Here is a 19,617-nt window from a genome sequence, read left to right on the forward strand (position 1 = left end):
GTGTACTCACAGCCACTTCTTCTGGGTTCTCTGTTGTGTGGCCTGGGTCGGGCAGGGTCTTGGCACCCCGTCACCACACTTGCTCATCTGCAGCAGCTCTGGTGTGTGCTCAGTGTTCGCAGTGTTAGTCCTGAATCACTCACTGCAACTCACTTGCCTCGTGCTGCCCAATCTTACTTCAGTTGTCCTGATGACTAATGTGGTCACTTGCTCTCAGTTTTTAATTGTTTTGGTTTGTATTCGGTACATGCTGTTGTTGTCTTATGGGTTTTGTCTCCTCTTAGTGATGATGATGATGATGATGATGATGATGATGATACTTATTCGGTGATAATGATTCCTCACTCTCTATCCCAGCAATACAATGAAGAATGTCTTATGCACATTTTCTCTGACCCAGCCCTGGGCTCCTACTATCATGGGGCAGGAATGACTCAGGCTCTGCTGATCTCAGCTTTGCAGATGCGATCTGGACAATTTCCCTGCCTGGGAGCAGGATGGGAGCAAAACTGATGGAAGCAGTAGACATATGACACTCTTTGTGAGGTGTCAGCTCCAGGCTCTTTGTGGGGTTGGAGACTTTCTTGTACCTTCTGCATATTCCCTGCTTTTCTGCAGCACTCCCAGCAACCTCTTTTCCCTGGGGCGGAGAGAACCATGGTGATGGTATTGAAGGGATTGGATTCTGTCTGTAGCTCATCAGGGTCATGTGTGGGATAGAGGCCACGCGTGAAAATCAACCCACTTGTTATGTGGTGAATGTCTGTGGTTTGCCTCCCCAGCCATCATTCCCTCTTCTGGCAATAGCCTCACTCCCATCTATGTATTACTCTCAGTTGGTGTGTTTGGGGTGGGCTCCAAGGTGACTCTATGAGCTAAACCCAGATTTGTAGCCTGCCATTGTATCCCCCACTGTGACCACAATGAGTGGGCCAGGGGCCCATCCCTGAATTGGTCAGAGCCAATAAGATGCCAGAAGACTTTCAATGGAATTGTTGAGAAAGAGGCAGTGTTTTTTCCCACTGGATGTGCCATGTCCATCCACAACCTGGGCCACCATGGAAGATGGAAGGACTCTGAAAGAGGAAAAGAAATGGAGCCCTAATGACACCAATTGAGTCCTTAATCTAGTTGTGTGTGAAGCGAGACCTATCTCTAGATTTTTAAAAAATTTCATGAGCCAATACATTCCTGTTCTTTTAATTAAGCCAATCTGAGTTGAGTTTTATGTCACTTACAACAAGGAAGTCCTGACAGATATAGTCCTGTGACCTTTGGGTCAAAGTCACCTCATCAATATGCTCAAAGATTGCATGAATTTGAAGTGAGTTTCTTTGTTTTGCTTCTTTAGTTGGGTGTCACTTTGTCCTTGTGTTATGATCAACTTTCTAATCCAAACTAAGTTGACACTGCCTTAAACAGTTCTTTGAACTTACCTAGGGTCCATCAAACCAAGGTCAGAAACCCATAACCCACATACTGTCTTATGGGGGCCAACAGGTCAAGTATATAAGGTTACTTGGAACAACTCCTTGGGAGGGTGGAGGAACTTTCAGTTATCCATCAATTTCTGGGATTCTCTTATGTTATTGGATAGGAGGTGGAGGACTTCTGACCATCTGGGCTTCCAGTCTCAGGGTCCAACTTACCATTTGCATGTTTCTAAAGAGGACAGAGCAGTTGTTCTCACAACTATTTCCTGGCTCTGCAAATAGCACAACACCATCATCATCCCAGAGGCATGACCCAAATCCTGGCTGTCCTGTAACAGGAGCTGTTGCCACCAAGTGACTTATTTCATGGTGAAACCTTCCAGAAATGGGTTTAGACATTGTTGGAATGTGTATGTATTTTTGTGCATTGCATTTTGGGGACATTATTTGATCTAGTTGGCAAAGTGAAGCCAGATGAGCTGAGAGCATAGGTCATTTGGGCTGCCAACTTTCTGCACTTAAATATTCTGCTTTATTCCCCTCACATTTCTATAGAAGTTCAGCTTTCAAAACTATGCAACAGTATTTGGGCACAAAATTCTGTAAATGCCAATAATCTCTGTAAATCATCTATGTGTGTACATGAATCCAGTGAAAAATAAAGGAGCATTGTGGTCAAACGTGTGGACTCTGAAGTCTGCACACCTGTGTTCCTCATTCACCTGAGGAATGAGGAATGTCTGTCTTGAGGAAGAGAGGAATGTTGGGGATCACATTTCTTTTGTCTTTCCAAAACCAGCTGGGGTGTCACTGGCTCACCAAATTCCTCCATGTTTCCCATTTACAGTCTTTTTGGGCTGCTTCATCACACCATGAAAGGGGATATATTCTGGATCCTTGTCTTACCATATTATTTAATTATTTATTATTTATTGCTCTATGTAAGCCTTTCCTCCCTCTCTAGCCTGAAAGTGCTGGGTGGGTCAAGGCTGTGCCTATCCTGCTCCCCACCCGAGGTCTAGCACAGTGCCTACATGTCGAGGGTGTTGGGTACCGTCTTGTTGACCCTTGGGCCTTTGCTGCCATGGTGATGGGGTTGGCCAGTAGGTGTGAGGGAAGAGCCTGAGGGCAGAAGTTAGGGATGGGAGGAGAGGTGTGGGTGGGGTGGCCCAGGGAGTGGGGGTTCAGTGAAATAAGGGGGCTAGAACCTTGCTTCTTTGTACGAGGAAGGTTCATGTGGCCCATTAGCTTCATTGAGAATGGACCTGGATTCATGGCTTGAGGGTGAGCTAGAGACTTGGAAGCAACCATGGCCATTTAACCAAGGTCCATTGCCCTGGTGATGTGGGGTCCTTCCCCTGGGCCAGCCCTTCTGTTGGGCCAGTTTTGTTAGGTGGTCTGTGTCCTGCCCCATGGGGTCTGAAGGACATAGAGGGGCTAATGGCCAAAGAACTATGGGCAAAGGACTTGCCCTTGTTCTTCTTGGATGGGAAGCATGGAGGACACCTGGAGTTGGTCCCTGATCCTCTGTTGTCTGTAGCCATATCCTCAGGATCCCATGGAGGCAGGAAGACCTAGCCTTGCTCTCAAAGCAGCAGGCCCTTATTCCTACCACCTCTGCCTCAGTTCGCCCGCTGCGCCTCCTTGGGAGCTCCTCCTCAACCATAGCCCCCAACACATTGGCAGCATGCTCAATTGTTGACCAGGGAAGAAACTTACAGCTCACCGGAGGAGTGACCCTGCCCCTCCTTCCCTCACCTGAGATGGTCTGGGGTCTCTTTCTGGATCCCAGATGTGCCTCTGTGTGTGTGTGTGTATGTGTGTGTGTGTCTGTGTGTGTGTGTGTGTGTGTGTATGAGAGAGAGAGAGAGATGAAGGGAGAGAGAGAGAGTTAGTATAAAATTGGGGGCAGAGAACGAGTGGAAAGTCACAGAGAGCACTTCTTCCCTCTTGGGTGCCCCAGTCCCCAACCCTATGGAAGCTGCCTGTCCTGGGCATGAGGAGGCTGGGAAGGGAGTGCAGTACAGAGGGCACAGTGCTTCCAGGACTTCTGACCTCCAGGAGTGTACTTTTGGGAAAGGAACTCAAATGTACAGCAGCTCCTCTTGGGTTACCAAGTGTGTAGACTTGTATAGGCAGCTGGGCCTGGTCCCTGAGCAGAGCCCCAGGGGCCATGCAAAGGGGCTCTGATGCTCCTATTTACTGTCTTCCTGACTTGAGCACACCATCTCCCTTTCCACTGTCTCTACTTTTTCATCTGTAGAATGGGTATCCTACCACCTCACTCCAAAGGTAAATCTAAGGAGACCACGGGTGAGGCAGCACTTTGCAAATTCTAATGTTCCTTGACACAGTGTTGATGGACATGGTGGATGACAGAGCACAGGAGCCCCACACTGAAGTGCTGGGGGTCCGCAGAGGGACAAGGAGGGACAGAAGACGCTGCTCCATGGAAGGGCATTTGGTTCCTACAAGAGTCTTGGATCTTTGTCTTCTTGCCCTGGGCCATAAGGAACCAGAGGCTCAGTCGGGCTTTGGGGTGGTGGATGCAGGCAGCTGCAGGGGATGGAAAAAACAGGCACCGTCCCTCATTGCCTCAGATTTATCCAGTTCTTTGTCCCTGGTCTCAGAGGGTTCCTTTCCAGACTGTGTTGGGAACTACAGGGGCCCTTGGACCTTCAAGTGTGATTTTTTTTTTTTTTAACGGAGGTGGTTCTAGAGAACTCAGGAAGAAAACTGGCATCATAAAAATATGATGTGATGTGGCTAACAAGAAAGCATAACAGGCCTGGCTCTGCATGGCCTAATATAGCCTGGCATTCAAGCCCCAGCCAGGATGTAAATGGGGATTGGTTATTGAAAACACGAGAGGTCTCTCGGATGGGATGACGGAGAGCCTGCTGTGATCTCTGAGGCGGACATGCCAAGGGGATCTGAAAAGCGTCCCCAGGGGACCGTCCTGGGTTTCCAAGTGTGGGTGGGGTTGGGACCTGGATGAAGGCACCCCCCCTGCAGCCTCCTGCCCACACTCTGCCTAGCGGGTCAGCATCAGACTGACCAGTCCAATTAGCCCTCATGGGGAGGAGTGGTGGGCTCAGCGCCACCAGAGGTCATAAATTCCATCACCCTGACCTCTTGAGAGCAGAGTGGACCAACCTCTCCATTCCCCTGCCCTGCCAGCATCCTGGCTAGCTGGTTTTGGCCCTACATGGACTCTCTGAGAGAACATGGCCCAGTCCTCCCCCTCAAACAGCGGATTGACGCAACCTCGAGTGTGGAAGCATCATGGGGGCAATGCCAGACACTTTTTCTTCCTCATCCTCTCTCCTTCTCCTGCAAAGACACAGATCCATGAGTCAGCCAAGAAGCTAAAGGACTCTGATGCTATTTGGTACTGACTTGCGACTCAGGTCTGGGGAGGTAGAGGGGGCAGAATGTGGGAGAGGAGAAACAAGTTTGGGAGTGAGAATGGTTTCCCTGGGGCCACCTTGCCGGGTGACCAGTTTATCTCTGTTTGTCTTGGGCCTTCCTGGTTTTGGCACTGAAAGTCCCAAATCCCAGAAAACCTCTCAGTCCAGGGAGACCCAGGATGGTTGGTCATCCTTTCCCATCAAAACTTCTGAAGCCTGCTCCTATGGGAGCACCATCTCTGGATTGGTGTCCCACGTGACTCAGCCAAGGACCAAGAGCCTCCAGCTGGCAGAGCTAGGACTTGAATACAAATCCAGGGCTGTTTGCCCCCAGCCTGCATTACTCAGGTCCTTCCATGAAGTGGGTAACCTGGATCTCTCCAATGATCTTGGCCAAGGCCTTTCCCCAGGATGGAAATGGTGGTGAAATAGCCAAAAGAGAGAGGAGAGGGGTGAATGAGTCACCCTTGGAGATCAAAAAATAAGACCCTGCAGTTCACCCTAGCTCAGAGATGTGGGATCCCAAAAGGGGAAAGATGTGATCTCTGCCCTTAAGGAGTTCACATCCTGCTTAGAAAAGTGCAGTGGGCTTGCCTTTGGGTGCCTGGCTCAGGTACCACTCAGTGCCACCTACACACACTCACCAGGAAAAAATAGACAAAGGGTGTGGTTTATCAAGATTGCATTACTTTTAATTTCCCTTATAGAATGTATTCATTCAAGAAATATGTATTGAATATTTGTTCTTAAGTGTGTTGTTCCTTGTGTATGAAACATACTCTTCTCTTTTCCCCTCCTTCTGTCCTTCACCCCGACGTCCCAATTCCACCCATTCCTCAGGTCCCAGCTCAGTAGGTAATATTTATTGAACACTTAGTACGGATCAGGTGCCATAGTAAGCACTTTGCACTGCTTTAATTAAATACATTTAATCCTCATGAAAACCATATGATTCTATTATATCCATTTTACAGATGAAGAAACTGAGTGGTTAACCGGCTTGCCCCATGACACATGGCTCTTCACTGTTAGGCTGGGTTGCACCCTGGCTTGCACCTTCCCTGCAAGGAAGGCTTTCCTGAGCCCTAGTGCCCAGTTCCTAAAGCCCCTTTGATTAGTCTCCGCTGGAGCACTTGTCACCAAGCTGTGACACACAATCTCCTTGTCTGTCTCCTCCATGAGATGGGGTTCCTGGAGGGCTAGACTCCTTCCTGCTGTGTCCCTGAGAGTAGGCATTTAGGAGGAGTTTGGTAAATACATATTGGATGAGTAAATGAATGAATTGATGGATGAGTGAATGAGTTGCCTCAGTGGCCATAGGAGCTCTGAGGTCCTCAGCAAAAGCCTTTGTTTTGTCACTGAGGGGCACTCCACACTGGCAGCCCTGGGCCGAGGAGCTCTTGACGGCACAAGGCAAACAGCCCTTCTGAGTAACCACATAACTATGACGTCGGGAAACAAACTGATTTTTAAATACTAAAACAAGTTTAAACTTTTTACAGTAAATGACATCTTTTCATAAATTCTTGGGATGAAACTGAGATTTGGAGGAAATTTCATGCTTGTGTTGGTGTCGATAGGCGCGTCTCAAATTTCACCCTTCACCCAGCCCCCTGCAATTTCTCCTCTGCTGTTGGAGTGATTTGGGGAAGAGTTTGAGAAATGTCGCCTGGAGGAGCTGGCTGGAGCTCAGGACATGGGATGTCTGGACTCAGTGAGGGCTAAAGGAAGGGCATTTCAGGGAGGCGCACTGCAGGAGCAAAGGTACAATAATGGGGACAGGTGGCCCTCTCCTTGTTCCTTGTTCCTGGAGCTGGGTGAGCAGCCAGTCCCTGTGAACAGCTCTGAACATGCCAATAGCTATTGCAATATATGATTAGCAGCCACATCCTGAAGTACCACCACCAGCACCACCACCACCAAGTACCATCACTTGGAAAACCTCACACTATTTTTAGTCCCTTTAGCTCAAGAAAATATTATATCATCTCTTTTCCTCCCTACAAGCCAATTCATTGTTGATCTTGTCCCGTCATAAAACCCTGTTCTCCTTTTTAGCTGTGCGAGACCAATCAGCGGTGGGGTGGAGTCCCTCTGCTATTTTCATGTTTTGTGTCACTTGTTCACATGGGAAAAATCATGACATTTTCCCACGTTGGGGCCCTGTGCAACCTGGCTTTGAATTTTAAGCATGTAATTGCTCTGGATCATGCAAGGGGGCCGATGAGCTGACCGACCAGCAGGGCTCAGGGTTCCAGGCGCCTGACGTTGGCATGACTGGGGCTCGATGCCGACGATCTTATTGATTTTAGAAGCATTTCCAAGAAGAAGAGGAGGAACCAGTGCCCTGTAGAGTGGTGGGAGAAAAGAGAGGCAACGTCCTCCGTTGAAGGAATCTGCTGTGATTCAGCAGGAAGGCCAGGAGATGCTTGGCAGTTCCAGTTCATTGCAGGTTTACAAGTGTTTTTTCACCTTGATCTCCTTTGGTCAAAGTTCTGGGAGTTGGGGTGGGCAGAAGGCATGATCTGCCTCCTACAATTGAGGAAACAGGAAGGGCCAGAAAAACAGCCCAGTGCCCCATGGAGCTAGAAATGGCAGAACCAGACTGCAACTGGAGCAGCGTAGTGGCTGATGTGATGGGTCAGGGGTTCAGACAAACATGGATGTATATCAGGCTTTTCCATTTGTTGGGTGAGTATCTGCACAGTCACTTCTCTTCTCTGAGCCTCAGTTTTCTCAGCTGTAAAATAGGGATGATATCATCTCACAAGTTGCGTAGAATGTGACAATAGATGTGAAGTATGTAGTAAGTGCTCAATATATGGTCCCTATTCATACTATCAATACTATTTTTTGCTGCAGATGTCCCATCTCTCTGTGTATCTTGCCCAGTCTTCCCCGCTCTCCTTACCAGAGGGTCCCATCTGTTATCTCTTTCAACTTGCAGCCAAATAAGCTTAAAGAATATGTAAATAGTTTAAAAATTCAAGGCACAGACGTGTCTGTTGTGTTCTGGATCTGCCAAGAGACATCGTTGCCATTTCTCTGCCACTTCTAGCTCCATGAGCCCCTGGGCTACTTTTCTGCCCATTTGTTTCCTCAGTTATAGGAGGAAGATGATGCCTTCTGCCCACCCCAAATCCCAGAACTTTGACCAAAAGAGATCAAGGTGGGAAAGCATTTTGGAAGCTGCAATGACTTGGAGATGTGTGTGTCCTTTCAGCAGTGAAAGGGGATTAAGAGAAGCTGCCGCCATGGGCTGGAGTCTGACCTGGCATCACCTGGACAATGGCTGGCATTTGTGGGGCTGTGAGTTTCTAAGAAGGAAATTATCTTGGCACCTCAGCAAAGCAATGGGCAGCTGTCTAGAGTCCCATCTGTAGGGGACACACACATAAAAAAAAAACACTGGAAATTTAATGTCACAGGCAATGTTTACCCAAGTGCTTTCAGGGAAAGTTTGATGAAATGGGAAGATCGTTTTTGGATAAGCTGTGTGGGATACAGCATAGTCTCCCAGAGTGAGTGCCAAGAGCACAAGATGGTCCCTAAATAGGGTGGAGACAGCCATCTGATGAGCTTTCGGTTTGCTGGGTATATTTGGGGACAAAGCTGAATGGCTTGGGGAAGCCCCTTGCCAGGGGATGCATGGGTCTCTCTATCATGAGTCTGGGCTGAGTCTGGAAAGCTGGAAAGGGAGGAAGGTGCAGTGAATATCAGCATGTGACTGTCCTGCTATTAAGCCATTTACCCAGACTGTCCCACCCCAGCCTGAGGTTGACGTGATAGGGGTACATACATTAGGCAGATGCTGTGGGAACTCCCTGAATGGTTGCCCAGCTCTGGGGTAGACCTGGCCATGCTTAGAGGAAAACAAGCCCTGCCAGGAATTCAGGTGGCCCGGGAGGTGGGGGTGCTGGCAGTGAATGTGTCTCACAAAGGCCACTGTCCTAGAGGCAAAGGCTGGATGGAGGCTGGCCCAGTTCCTTCTGTTCCTAATCCTACAGAATCTCCTTGAAATTTCATGGGCCTCAGGGGTCACCATGGGCTGAGGGGTTGAATGTTCCATGGCCCAAGCTCCGCTCTCTGCTTGGTAGTGAAAACAGCCACCTCCCCACCACCCAGTACGGATGAGCCACGGCTCCTGGCCTCCTGCCATTCACATGGTCTAGGTGGATGGTCCAGCTAGACAGCCAGCTGTGCATGTGCTGAGCCCCTGCTGTGTGCCAGCTACCCTGTTAGGTGGCTCCTCCCGTACCCAGTTTTTAATCCTTCCAATACACTTGCAAAGTCAGTATTAGAATTCCCATTTTATAGGGGAGGAAGCTGAGGCTGGGGTTAAGGATTCTGCCTCTAGTGGCTTGGGGACTCAGTCCTGGTCTAGAAGGACCCTCCCTCCCATGCATGTCTTCCAGTTCTGATGTCCACGCTGGCTGAGATTTCCAGTGTCCTGCCCTGCTTGCTGGGTCCTTGTGGGGTTTTGCTGTGGGTCAGGGAACTTCAGGATTCACAGATGCCGGCTGACTTAGGGTCTGGGGTGCTGGGCTCCCACCCTATTAGGGATCAGCCATAGCTGCTGGGGCCTCCTACTTAGGCGAGGAGGAAGTAAAAAGGCAGTTTTTGTGGGACCCTGCACAGAAGGTGGAGGCATGCTCAGGGGAATGGGGTGGGACTCCTTCTCCCTGCACCTTTCCAGCTTTTCTGGGCACTTGGTGGTGGGAACCCCAGGGGACAGTATTGCTTTCCTTCTGCTTTTTGGGGTGGGGCTGGGAGGTGTGAAAAGGAAATGCAGGCCCTGGGCAAAGGTCAAGTACAGAGGATCAAAAGACCCATGTGGTATTTACTTGTCCCATTTCCTTGCCAAAGGCCACCCCTGGAGCACAAAGCCTGATCTTCAGAACTTGAGCCCTGCTGTTGTTCTGGAATTCTGGACTGAGATAGGGCAGGGAGCCATGGCCAGATGGATTCTTGCCTCATTCTAGCCAGGGGAACAGCCAACTTGTTGGGCTGGACCAGGAATATGGCTACCCCCTCACCCACTTTAGGAATCCTAATTGATTTCTTTTTGACATTGTACTTTGCAACCCACTTCTCCTGTAGGTGAAAGGGCAAATTGGAAGGTAAAACCTGCGGCGGCAAGGCTTTGAATGTTGCTTATCATCTCCAAGTGCAGGGTGGAGAGAGTGACAGCTTTATGATGATTAACCTGTGAGTCTGCTGTGTTGGAAAAAAATTAATCTCGAGGCCCAAGACCTCCCCGCCCCCAGCCACTTTTAAATGCTACTTTCTCAAGGCTGTGAACTTGATTCTTCCCCTCCAACTCGTTGTGTTTATTTTGAATAGTACTTCTCAGGAACTTTTACATTAAGCTTTCCTAGCTGATGTTGCTTGGTTTGGACTAACGTCAATAATAGTCTTTTTTTCCTGGTGTAATAATGGAAAATATGCTTCATTTCATGTGCCGCCTGGGCTAAATTGTGGTGGCAACGTGGAGCTCTGTATTGGGAAGAATCTGGGGCTGAGACCAGACTCAGTAGAAAGTAGTGCTGTGATTGATTAGCAATGCCTGTCATGGCCATGGGAGGCAGGAGTGGGGACATCTGTGCCATCCCCTATTTAGGAGATTAAATTTGCTTTCCCCACTCCTGTCTGTCTAGTCTGTAGCAAGAAGACCTTTAACATAAAAAGTCAATCCTCTTTTACAAGGGTCCAATATGCTGTGCCCAGTAGGGAACCTTACGCACTCCAGAATGGTCTTGCTTTTCACCCAGCTTTCAGAGTGAATTTTTTTTCTTCTTCTTCTTTTTTTTTTCTTTTTTTTTTTTTGAGACAGAGTCTCACTCTGTTGCCAGGCTGGAGTGCAGTGGCACAATCTCGGCTCACTGCAACCTCCTCCTCCCAGGTTCAAACGATTCTCCTGCCTCAGCCTCCTGAGTGGCTGGGACTACAGGCACACACTACCGTGTCCAGCTAATTTTTGTATTTTAGTAGAGACGAGGTTTCACCATGTTGACCAAGATGGTCTTGAGCTCTTGACCTCGTGATCCGCCCTCCTTGGCCTCCCAAAGTGCTGGGATTACAGGCATGAGCCACTGCACCCTGCCCAGAGTGAATTCTCTACAAAATAGATACCATCAGCTCCTTGCCACCTACAGCAACACACGTAGCCTTTCAACACGTGGACCCAGCTTTCCTCCCCGGCCTCATCAGCAATACTCCTGCACGTGCACCTTAGAGTCCAAGTGTGCGGAATTTTTCTCATTGTGATCGGAATTCACAGTGCCCTTTCCTATGTTCTTGCATTGTCATGTGTGTTCCCTTTGCCCGGAACATCTCTTCCTTTCTTCTTATCCTTTAAGATCCAGCTGACCTCTTCTACCGCGTGCCGGATCCTAGCACACAGGCAGCGCGAGTTCCAGGCGCACAAGCCAGCGAAGAGGCAGCGGCGGCCTCTGAAAGGAACCCCGGCCGGAGGAAAGAGGGTCGTGTTACAGCTCCCAAGAAGGCGCGCGTCAGCCAGCAGCAAAAGCTTAAGAAGAACCTAGAAGTCGGGATCTGGAAGAAGATCGAACATGACGTGGTGATGAAAGCCAGCAACAGCCTGCCCAAGAAGCTGACACTGCTGAAGGCCCCGACCAAGAAGAAAGGGGAGACTGCTGCCACCTCCTCCAACAACCTTCCTGACAGGACGCTGGCCCCAGCACAGGCCAGCATCGCAGCCCCCGCCTCCATGATAGGACCTTGCAGGTGATCCCACAGGCTGCACTGTCAGGAAGAGGACCCTGCTCCCCAGCACTGGGTCTCACCTAGAACTTCACCGGGAGCCTGGCCATTGGGCAGCAGATCCTAGGGTGCTGAGAACCCAGCAATGGCCGGGAAGATAGAGTCACCAACTTCATCTGCCCCTGTCCCCCTTCCCAGGTCCTACCTTCACAGGTTCAACCCAGAGCAATAAACCTGGGTTTATCATTAAAAAAAAAAAAAAAAAATCCAGCTAACATGTCACTTCCTTCGTGAAGTCCTCTCTGATCCCTCCAGACAGATTAGTCTGGTCCTTCCCTCCATCATCTGTATTCCCACAGCATTCTGTTCATTTCTCTGTCATAGCACAGGGACATATAGACAGACAGCTAAAGACGCAGCAAGCTGTTTCCCATTAGACCGGCAGCCTCTGGAGGGCAGAGACGACCATGGGATGCCGCGGTGTTAGCACTGCCTCTGGCTCCCAGAAGACGTTTGGTGAGGGGTGACTGAAGCAATCAACATGAGGATGAATGAACTCCAGGATGTATTGTAAAGTGACTTGAATTTTGATTCCCATTTGTTCGAGCCTGCCAAGGCTTAAATCGCGTTTGTTGGAATGTGAGAAAAGGAGGAAGAGTGGTAATTAAATGTGCTTGATAAAACTTCTTTATTTTGTGTTTGGAATAAAAATGGGAAGCTTGAGATAAAACAGTGCTTGTTTCAGTGCTGAACAGGCTTCTCCAAGCAGGGCCTCGTGTCTAAGTGTCTAATCTTCCCCTCCAAGTGGGGAGGGTGGCACCAGGCTGGGCACTGTCATGGGGGGCATTATAAGGGGTGGCAGTGGGATGGAGGTGGGAGACACCATTTCCCAGGTGGCAGAGCATGGACGGTTCCACAGAGGGGCAGCCAGAGCCCAACATGCAAGGGTTGGAGTTAGTCGGGTGGGGCAGCTGTTCCAGGCAGGGAACAGCATGTGCAGGGCATGAGTTGTGTGCATTAACTTCCACCACACCCAGGGCGCCATGCTGAGTAGGGGGAGTGTTCCCTGCTTCTTTCTCATCCAGATCCCCAGCTCCACCAGGCTGCATCCCCAAATGTAGTGTTCACTGGTCTGTTGATTTTACTTTTCTTGAGTGGCTAGTAGACACAATTTGTGTGTCTGTGTGGAATACGGCATCTCGTGGAGGTGACTGATGTTGTAGGCTTCCCTACAGAGTTGGCTGTGACCCTGTCATCATTCTCACACTTGGTGATATGGTTTGGCTCCGCGTCCTTACCCAAATCTCATCTTGAATTGTAATCCGCATGAGTCTAGGGAGGGACCCGGTGGGAGGTGACTGGATCATGGGGGCAGTTCCCCCATGCTGTTCACGTGATAGTTAGGAAGTTCTCAGGAGATCTGATGGTTTCATAGGGGGCAGTTTCCCCTGCGCTCTGTCTCTCTCCTGCTGCCTTGTGAAGAAAGGGCTTGCTTCCCCTTCACCTTCTGCCATGATTGTAAGTTTCCTGAGCCATGTAGAACCATGAGTCAATTAAACCTCCTTTGTTTATTAATTACCCAGTCTCAGGTATGTCTTTATAGCAGTGTGAAAATGGACTAATACACTTGGCTTCTCTGGCTAACAGGAAAGGCAGGGAGGGAGGGTGACACTTGCAGAGCCAGCATTGCAGCCCACCATCCCTCCCATTTCATGACCAGGAAGGGCAGAACATGAGAAGCAGAGCCGGGATTTGAAGGGAGTCTGTGGGCCCCCTGGGGCTGAGCATGTGTAATGAGCAGAAAGAGTTCGGGCCACTCCGAGTGTCCCCAGACCCTTCCCCCATCTCTTCCCACAGGACTGAGCTGGTGAGGCTGCCTCACAGGGCCGAGGAAGGTCGGCACATTCAATCTGGTCCCACAGAGTCTCCCCCAGGGGGCAGCAAGGATTTCACTTGGGGCTCTGCCATGGTTATTCTCTGCTGACCCTGACCAAGGCCATGTGGGGTGGCTGGCACCACGCCCTGGAGTTTACCTGTCCTCTGTGTGCTCGTAGCTCAGTAGAGAAACAAGATTAATACTGACAGGCAAATAATACAGTTTGGATACAATCTGAAGCTATTTGGGACACAAGCACATCCTCAGAAAGTTGTGCGAAATGCGTTTGCCATCAATAGTATATGGCCTGACTAAAAGGTCTCCCATGCCCCCTTCTCCCTGACTTACACCTCAAAGCAGTGCTGCCCGATAGAAATGCAATGGGAGCCACCTGTGTCATTGTAAAATTTCTAGTAGCCACATTAAAAAAAACTAAGAAGAGAAGTTGAAGCTAATTTTAGTAAAACATTTTATTTAATCCAATCTATTTGGAATGTTATTTCAACATGCAAGCAATATAAAAATTGTTAATGGGCTATTTTACATTTTTAAAAAATACTAAGTCTGAACTGTGGTGTATTTTGTGCTTACAGCACATCCCAGTTCAAACTAGCTGCATTCAAGGGCTCAATAGTGGCATGTCCTTAGCAGCTATTGCATTGGGTGGCAAAGCCGCAAAGACTTAAGCAAGTTATTTAGCCTTTCTGTGCCTCAATTTTCTCATCTGATGGATGGGGATGATAAGAGTACTTAGAGATAATACATACATAGGGTTTAGCACAGCCCCAGGCTCAGGAGAACCTTTGGTAAATGCTCATTCATTATATTGCTAGTGTTGAAGGCAGGATTGGGGGGTATGCAGTTCTCCTACTTTGGGTTTGGCTTTGGGAAGCAACTTTCCTTCAACTTGGATCCTGTGTCCACCTCGGTATTAGCTCTTACAGCCCTTAAGTCTACTGGTCCATTCCTTCTGGCTTGCTAGGACTCCCAACACCTCCCTGGGCAACGAGCTGCCGGGCTATGATGTTGGTGGGTGGAGGGGGAGGTGTTTTCCAAAGGAGAGGACCACACTTCTGATCTCCTAGGGGACCACTTTGTTAGCTTGGTTTGTATCATGGGTATCTAGTGTATTAAATCCATGGGGCAGCTCATGACTCCTTTTAGCATGCTTGGGAGAAAGGCCAAAAGACGGTAAGGTAACCTGTATGGCATTTTGCCGTTTGGCCAGTTTCTGTCATGTGCAAATATGACAGTCCTCAATGGGAGCTCTGGAAGTGGTGTTGTCCAGAGCAGAGGGGCCCAGCCTTGCTTCTTGCCTCTGGGCTGTGCTTAGTGTCTGCCATTCAGAAAGCCTTCAGTGATTAGGGTCGAAGACCAGTGTTTCCTCAGCCCTTGGTGGGATCCATCAGCTCCCTGGAGGAAACAGGTTGTTTATCACAGCCAAGTAAGGGGTCAGGGCTTGATGTGGATATCAGCCCTGGTCCTGGGCCCCCCACTGTAGGCTGCTGGGCCTAATGGGGTCTCCCTGAGGGGCCTGCTCCTTGCCTCGCCTCTTTGCCTTGTCATCTTCCTTTCATCGTTTCATGGATTCCACAATTCCTCCCATTCTTCATTCATTTAACTAATACTTATTGAATACCAACTGTTCTCTTGGTACATGGTATACAATGGTAAACCTTGCATCCGTAAGCTCACTGTCTAAGAGAGTAAGGCACTAATCAAACACTACGACCGCAGCCAGTGCCTGGGTGCGAGGGAAGGCCAGCTGGCTTGCTTGGTTTGATGTGTGGTTGGGGTGTCGGCATTGTTTTTCAAGCTTTCCAGGTGATTCTAAGGTGCAAGCAGGGCTACAGCCCGCCAGTAGGGGCAGGGGCAGGGGTTGGGGGGTGTGGAGGGAGAGCATGTGGTGGGGTGGGGGTTGGGTGGGAGGAAGTGCTTTGAACACTATTCCTGGGTACTCTCTGCAGCCCACGTACAGAATCCGAAGCACTCCCTCCCACCCCTCTCTTCCTATCTGTGTGACTGTATATGGGACATTCTGATACAGCCCCATCAAAATGCAAAATTGCTGTTTAAAATTTTTTTTTTTTTTTAGTTTTTAGAGATAAGGTCTAGCTCTGTCACCCAGGCTGGAGTGCAGTGGCGTGGTCATAGCTCATTCCTGGGTTCAAGTGATCATCCCACCTCAGCTTCCCAAGTAGCTAGAACTACAGGCAGGCCACCATGCCTCGCAATTTTTTTTTTATGTTTTATTTTCATAGAGATGGGGTCTCACTGTATTGCCCAGGCTGGTCTTGAGTTCCCAGCCTCAAGCGATCCTTCCACCTGAGCCTCCCAAAATGTTGAGACTCTAAGCCTGAGCCACTGCACCTGCCCCTCCTTGTAATTTCCAAGTAACACACCCATCAGTTATTTTAACCTTCCGTTTTGTTGTTGTTGTTGTTGTTGTTGTCGTTGTTTTCCTAACTTAAATGGTACCTGAGCCTCACTCCAGGATTTGGGATAGGAGGAGGCTGAGGAAGTGGGGAAGGATATTTGTTTTCACACAGTACTTGGTAAATCATGCAGAAAGTTGAAAGCATAATATTATAATTTTTAAATTTATTTTCTTGAATAGGCAATATATTCATGTGGTTAGAGAAAAAGGTTTAGAGTGAAAAATCTCCCTTCCAGTTTTACTTCTGTGCAATTACCACCCCCTACCCTTAACAGGCAAGCACTTTCATTTTTTGTTTTATAAATTTTAGTTTAAAACTCCTTTCACCTCCCAGTTTTTTTATACCAGAAGCAGTGTAATGTAAACACTGGTCTGCCCCTAAACAATATATCTCTTGGAGCTCTTTCTATGTCAGCACATAAAGAGCTTCCTGATTCTTAGTTTTTTTTTAAACAGCTGCACAGTACTCTGTTGGATGGATGTACTGTAACATCATAATTTATTCGACCAGTCCCTATTGATGAATGTTTGTTTGTTTCCCATTTTCTTCTGCTATAATAAATTACGCTACAGCGAATAACCTTATAAATATGTCACTTCACATGTTTGCAAGTCTGTCCATGGGATAAGTTCTCAGAAGTGGGATTACTGGGGGTAGGGTATAAGCATTGCAATTTTGATAGATTTTACCAAATTGCCCTCTGCGGAGGCTCTCCCACCAGTAACGTATGAGGAAACTTGTTTCTCCACAGCTTCTCCAACAGAGTGAGTTCTTAAACTTTTGGCTCTTGGCCAACTTTGCTAGATAAATGATACTATCTCAGTGTAGTTTTCGTTTGCCTTTTATTATGAATAAGGTTGAACATCTTTTCGTAGAGTTAAGGGTCAGTTATAAATTTGTTTTCTTTTAACATTTAAGTTCAGGGATACATGTGCAGGTTTGTTACATGGGTAAACCTGTGTCATGGGGGTTGTGGTACTGTAAATTTGTTTTCTATGAACTGTTTACTCACATCCATTTGTGTGATTATCCTTTTCTTACCAATTTGTAAGAGCTTGTACATTTTAGAAAGATTAGCCCTCAATTTGTGATATGGCTTATAAATATGTCCGCTTAGATTTTTCTTGCTTGTTATTATTATTTTTTTGAGAGACAGGGTCTTACTCTGTCACCCAGGCTGGAGTGAGGTGGCACAATCACAGCTTGCTGAAGCCTCGACCTCCCGGCCTTGAGCTGTCTTCCTACCTCATCCGAGTAGCTGGGACCGTAGGTGTGTGCCACCATGCTTGGCTAAGTCTTAACTTTTTTGTAGAGACAGAGTCTTGCTCTGTTGCCCAGGTTGGTCTCAACTGCCGGCCTCAAGCAAACCTCCTGCCTATGTCTCCCAAAGTGCTGGGATTACAGGCATGAGACACTGCACCTGGCCTGCTTGTTATTTTGTTTTCCATGCAGAAGTTTTAATTTTTATTAATCAAGTGGATCAGTCTTTTATGAGTTCTGGAATTTGAGTGTTGGCTAGAGATGTTATCCATGGCTATATAGGAATTCTGCTGCCTTCGTCCAGGCATTTCATAGTTTCATAGTTTTTAGTTTTAAGTCTTTGATCCCTTTGACATTTACCCTGAAATATAGTGTGGGGTATGGATCCGACCTTATTTTTCTCCAGATGGCCACCCAGTTGGTCCCATACAGTTTATTGATTAAACTATATTTTCCTCACTGATCTGAGATGTCACCTTTATAACATTCTCAGTTCCACACATAGCAGGGTCTATTTCTTACATTTTTATTCTGTTCTGTTGGGATATTTGTCTGAGGATATGCCAGTGACACTCTGATTACTGGAAATAGATAGCATGCTCTTTTTCATAGCTCCTCTTTTTCCGTTTCTATGGATATGTTGGTTTACTTTTCTACACGAACTTTAAAATCAGCTTGTTTACTTCTGTAATGTCACCCTCCATTCTTAATTGTGTTAGTATTTTATAGACCAGTGGTTAGGAATGTAGATGCTGGAATGAGACTGCCTGCATTCAAATCCCAATTGCCATTTTCTCTGTGAGTGGGCAAATTTCCTAGTTTTTTAAAACTTCAATTTCCCCATTGAATATTCCACACAGTATCCTGTTATGAAAATATTCACAGAAAGAACCCAGCTAACCCTGATTTCATTTACTAGGTACCAGGTACAATACACTTATTGCTGATGTTATGATTCTGATAATCATTATTGGAGTATCTCCATGACAAAGTGTCCCCACACCAAAACAGCCATATCTCAATGTCATGTGTCACTGGAGGGTGGCAGAAGGAAGGGCTCTGGTAGCTTAGTTTGTCTATGACCATGAGATTGAGTGTGGAGGGCCTTTATGGCCTCTTGTCTCCAGTGGAAGAGCCTCATGTGTCCTGAGATTTAACACATGTTGCAACCTCTGGGGGCTGGGAGTGTTGGCTGGACACTGTGCCCTTCTAAATCTCAAAACACAACCCACATCTTTCCTCCTCCCTCCACTTCTCAGCACCTCTCCTCATCATAGATACATTCTTTGATTAAAGAAGAGGGAGGCCTGAATAATAGCAAGAATGATGAAAATAACAACATTTGCTGGCATTTCATGCGTCTTATCCTCCCAACAACTTGGAAGGAGTAGCTGGGGAGGAATCTAAATCATGGTGACCATTCAACAGTTGTCAGGATTTTTGGTTTTGATGCATAGCTTTCAATAAACCCTGTTGGGCTGGAGCTTGACATCTTCCTCTTGCTACAGAGATGTGCAGCAGTGAGAGTCAGTCTCAGGCCAGATTCCACCATGTGAAGAATAAGAGGTAAGTGTCCACCAAAGCCTCACCCTCATGCCTGTGAGTGCAGAAAGTCCTTGGCATTTGGACAAGCACCATGTGTAAGAACACTCCAGGAGAAGGAAACAGTGTTTTGGTGGCAGAACCTGCCATCCTTCTAGGAACACCAGGTGGCAGACCCCTCCATCACGTACGGGTTGGGGCACACAGAACCAAAGGGAATTCTAGTCCCAGAGCTGTGCTGGGCCTCTGGGTTTCTGCATGCTTGAACCCTGTTTATGCAAAGACCAGAATGCTGGACAGTCTTTCTAACCAGCCCCGATTCTTGACCCCTGTTATTTACCCAGGACAAGTGTGTCTGACCTACATGAGGTTAGGCTATAAACCCTATGGTTTGAATTTAGATAAAGGTAGTTGAAGTCCTTGATAGCACCTTCTAGAGCATGTGTTCCTGACAGGGAACCTCAACTGTTTATTCATTTTCTTAGGGTAAAGATGAAAGTAAATTTATACACACGTCTACATTTCCTTCACATTGTTTATACTTAAGTATTTTAAAGTAATTCATAGATGAGATAATAGGGACTTAATTCAACCTGACTTGACACATGGGGAAACTAAGGCTGAAGAAGGCAAGTGACTTGCCCAAGGTTACATGGCCACTAAGTGGGGTTCTGGAATTGAAACCTAGGTCTCTGCTGCCCAAAGCCTAGGCCTCTGCCCTGCCCAACTTTCTCTGAACAAGGCTTAGAGCTCTCACAATCCTCAGTTCAAAGTCCTTCAGTAGTGTCTGATGTAAGGTCTCTGACTTAGGGTGGCTTCAGACCCTCAGTTATGGGTCCCTGAAAGCTGGTCCCTGAGGGACAGAAGGAACTCGGAGGGTAGGAGCCCAGGCCCAGATCCAGGCCTGGAGTCAGCCCTTCTATGTCCAGCTGTGT

At 47.9% G+C, this 19,617-nt stretch overlaps 1 pseudogene; it reads left to right on the forward strand.

Annotated features, from left to right (window-relative positions):
• The first annotated feature begins 3,798 nt into the window (after positions 1 to 3,798).
• LOC104667778 lies at positions 3,799 to 11,630 on the forward strand (annotated as a pseudogene).
• The last annotated feature ends 7,987 nt before the right edge of the window (positions 11,631 to 19,617 follow it).

This window comes from Rhinopithecus roxellana, chromosome 11 (assembly GCF_007565055.1).
Source record: "Rhinopithecus roxellana isolate Shanxi Qingling chromosome 11, ASM756505v1, whole genome shotgun sequence".
In the NCBI taxonomy this organism is placed as follows: Eukaryota; Metazoa; Chordata; class Mammalia; order Primates; family Cercopithecidae; genus Rhinopithecus; species Rhinopithecus roxellana.